Below are 4,436 nucleotides of genomic sequence, written 5' to 3' on the forward strand. Positions count from 1 at the left end.
CTCAGGCGATTAGAGGATCATCAGGGGGTCCTTTTGTCCCTCTGTGGGGGGTCACTCCCACTAGGTTTATATCTGGGACTCTCCACCATTTGACATTAGAACTGAAGAAGCTTCTCGGATGAGAGGTGAAACGTCTTCAAGCAACTGAAAGAAGTCCAGATGCTTTTCTTTGCAAGCTCCTTTGACGAAAAACAGTGACTTTGAATGCTGTTGGTACCACACAGGTTTACGTTCAGTATTTCACAGCATTTCAGAAACTCTCTGGGAGAAAATACCTTGTTAATGCCAGATGTCAGATTAGAGTGACCAAATCAATTCAAGTCAGATTTATTTAATGATCCCCAAATTACAATAGCAGTCATCTCAAGGTTCTTTATATTGCAATGTAACACTCTACAATAATATGGACACTAACTCCAACAATCAGACAACCCCATATGACCAATCCCTTGGTGAAAGTGGGAAGGAAAACAGGAAGAATCTGGAAACTCACCAGCTACTCTATTAGGGACTCTTTAGCACTGTCAAACCCAGTGCTAAAGAGTCCCTAATAGAGTGGCTGGTGAGTTTCCAGATTGTTGGATTTTGAACATACCTGCATGTGTGATGAGGTTTACATAGAGACATTTAAAATGTGTATTTTCTTTTCTTTTATACAAATGAAAAAGAAACAACCCTTAAAGAGTCATAATCTATATATTTTCTAAAGTATCTCTCTACAATGTGTGACTGCAAAATGAGAAAAAGAGACCTATAGAAACATTTTAAAAGGACTTTAAAATATAAGTACAAGGGGACATATGTACTTCAGAAGAACTGAGAACAAGTGTGAAACTCACAGGAGGAAAACTAAGAGCTTTGCTGACACCCAGCTCACGTCGGTTCTGATGTGAAGTGACTCATGTGATTGCTGAGGTCATCATCATTGATCTTACAGAAGGTGAAGTATCACAGCACTCGTGACTTGTTATGTTCTCAGTTGATGGGGTCTCAAAACACCTTTATCTGACTCATAAGACGCACAGACTCTGTGTTCACTTCATCAGGATAAAACTCACTTCAAATGCTGCATCACACCCTGATGTAAACAACCCGCACAGTTTGTGAGGGACATGTGGAAGAATACTGGTGTAGTAAAGAAGAAAATATTAAATGAGAGGTTTATTTCTTTTATTTAAAAGATTTTATCACCACATTTTCTTTCTTTGCCTTCCATGGAATCTGCTCAATGTTAAAGGGGCGATGCACTTTTTTAAGACATGATCGTACTACCCGGGATCTGTGGCTCTTGAAGGAGCTCTCGTAGCTTCGACAAAATAACCATAATGATCTCTTCAGGGTAGCTCAGCTTCAGCTGGTGACTTAAAGCAACGATGATCAATAATTTCATTCTGACAATGGAGCACATGCCTACTTGGATGAGAAAGGGTTCACTCAAAGTGATTTTTCATCCCTCTCATCAAACTTATGCCTTTTTTGGCAATAGGAGGCAGCTGTTTGAGGTTTTAAAAAGGGGGGGGAGAGAAAAGGGTTTAAAAAGCCGTTTCTTGCCCATCACCAAATGACAGATAAACGACAGCTGGTGAATGTAGAATAATCATAGCAGGGGCTTAAATCACAGCAGCTAGCTGCGGCACCACTGGCTCCCTCCAGAAGCCAGAGCATTACAGAGGCGAGTGCTGCTGTTTTGGGGTTACGCCTCAACCTAATGTAGCTGTTTGGCACCGCCAGGGGTTGATGCCACTTCTTACCATAGTTGTTGCTGCTTAATTTTGTAGACTATATCTAAATTATATTAATTTTTACCATCTGTGGCATGGAAAGCTTTTTGTATGGACCCTTAGACTGTTACAGTACTTCAGTCTTCTCTCTGCCCTTTCAAAATAGGCAGCATTATCTTTGAATTTTCTCTGAAACCATTAATTTTTATGAACATACTGATTAATAGGACTGTAAAATACCATACAGTACTGTCTGATTTAGTTATTGTGCCTCCCAGCAACAGATGTGTTCAACTAATTAGCAAGTATAATAAATGTGAAATGCCTAATAAACATTTGGTTTTCAACCCAATTAATGCCAGAAAGTATCATACTAAGTGAAACATGTAAAGATCATAATTAATATACAACTTCCTTACTTACTATCAAAACACAGTTTTTAGGGAGGCTAATGATGCAAAACCTACTCATGGCTGCAGTTCTAGGACTTGTATAATAAATAATGATGCAGAGTAAAACATTAATCTGTGCTTTAAATTGTCCAAATAAAGGACCACAAGTCGCTCTAAGTTTCAGCTGGTCCCGCAGAGACATGGGTGCTGTGTTGATGATATTTTAGTTCCTTCCAGGATCAGAGTTGAACATTATTGTTCTCATTGTTAGAGCAGTATTTGCAATTAGGCAACATTAAACCATTTTGAATTCTGGATAGACATGGGAACACAAAGTTAATGAAAATTAAAGTGAACACAGATTTATAACATTGAGAGAAGCTAAATTAAAGCCTTTAATTATGCTATAATTTAAAAAAAAAAGAAAGAAAAGAAGTTTTTTGGCGATGATTTTTAGCACTCATTAAAAAATCCCAACAAATGTTCCTCCTTCTGATTAAAAAGGCTCATATTAAAGATTTTGTGTCCAAATATGCAGAAGATAAGTAGCCAGTTGGTTATTAGGTACACGTGTTGAAACTGCTATTTTTGCAAATATCTAGTCATCCCATCACATTTCAGCAGCTCAGTGCATTTAGGCATGTAGACGTCATCAAGACCACCTGCTAAAGTTCAAACTGAGCATCAGAATGGGAAAGGTGATTTAAGTTGTTTTGGTCAGATGGATTGCTGATGTACTGGGATTTCCACGCCACTGTTTGTATCATGGATGTAAAGATACATTTTTAAGACAGTTTGGGCCATAAATCAAAAATGCTGAATGTGAGAGACCTCCATATTTAGTCAGAATGTTAGCATGTAGTTGTACAAATATCAGATTATTGCCTGATACAAAATAGATCCAATATAGAGTTCAAGCCTATCCCCACTGTCATAGGATGAAAGGAGGGTTACATTATGGACAGGTCACCAGTCTATTGCAGTGCAAAATCAAACACATGTGCCTGAAATCCAATTTAAGGCCAAGACCATAAGCAGCACGACAGAAAGTATAGAACAAAAGGATATGACATACGCAACAAAGCAGAGCAGGAATATGTCTGTGTAGGTTCTCAGTCATCCAGGTCATGGTAATCTAAGGAGCTTGGAAAGAAACTGGATGACTGGACTTCTTTAAGTTTCTTGAGGATGTTTCACCTCTCATCTGAGACGCTTCTTCAGTTCTAAGACCAATGGTGGAGAGTCAGGTGTATTTAAGTGGGAGTTAAGAGGGTTGTTGACCCACCATTGATCATGTGCCTTATCACATGAGCCAAGGTGTGAAAAAGGGTGTGGGTCATTAGTCATCAGTAAACGAACAAAAGACAGTGAAGCACAAAGGGCACAAGTACATGAACGTGACATTAACCCTCTCCAGGCAGACGTTGCAGATTTGCAACAGTTAAGAACTAACAACATGATTACCCCACATACATATTTTATGAGTTGTTTTTTTTTTTACTCAGAAGTACCACTGCAGGACTTGGTTGTGCATTAGCAACAAAAAACTTAATTTGGGCCTGAGAGTGTTAAGAGCGCAGACAGCGAGGCCCCAACGAGGCTGGAATAACAAAATGAATAGAAACCAGAAATCAATTTCACAAGAACAAAGACTCACAATCACAAAAAATAAAACTAGCACTACAGTGGCAAGTAAATCAAAATACGAATGAGAACTGAACCAAAGAACTGAAGCGTAACATGACTGGACTAATAATGAAATCAAAGCAGGAATCCAAGACGTCAATCCAAATAATACCCTGGGAATTTTTTTAACAAGCAGATTGAATCTTTTATCTTTATCTTTATATATTTACTATTTAATTAACAGGGAACACACATAGAGTTGGTTTTTTTAAGTGGTGTTATACAACACAAGTCTACAATCCAAGGATCCGAGGCTTAAAAGAAAAATAAGGAGAAAATTGTAGCTACTTGGCTGTCTGTGCGTTTGACTTTCTGGATAACACAGAGAGATCATTGTGACGGGTATCTGAAGCTTTCAGTAAAAACAACAAACAACAAAACACAAAAATCAGTGTAGGACAAAAGAACGTGTATGCAAATGTATAATGGCTTTCATGTGCCTAAGCTTTGGCGCAGTCTCTAAAAAGATCTGTGTGGATTTGTCGGATTTTGAACAAATCTCTTTCATATTCTGGTTGTCTGGAAAAACCTAATATTTGATGTGTTAAATTCCAGTTCATTGCACCTGCAGCTACGTGTGCAAATAACACATTTGTTTTCAATGCATTCAACCACAACAACAGCTTAAGTCTTCCCC

The sequence above is a fragment of the Pundamilia nyererei genome, unplaced genomic scaffold (genome assembly GCF_000239375.1).
Source record: "Pundamilia nyererei isolate P.nyererei 1_Seehausen unplaced genomic scaffold, PunNye1.0 scaffold00063, whole genome shotgun sequence".
In the NCBI taxonomy this organism is placed as follows: Eukaryota; Metazoa; Chordata; class Actinopteri; order Cichliformes; family Cichlidae; genus Pundamilia; species Pundamilia nyererei.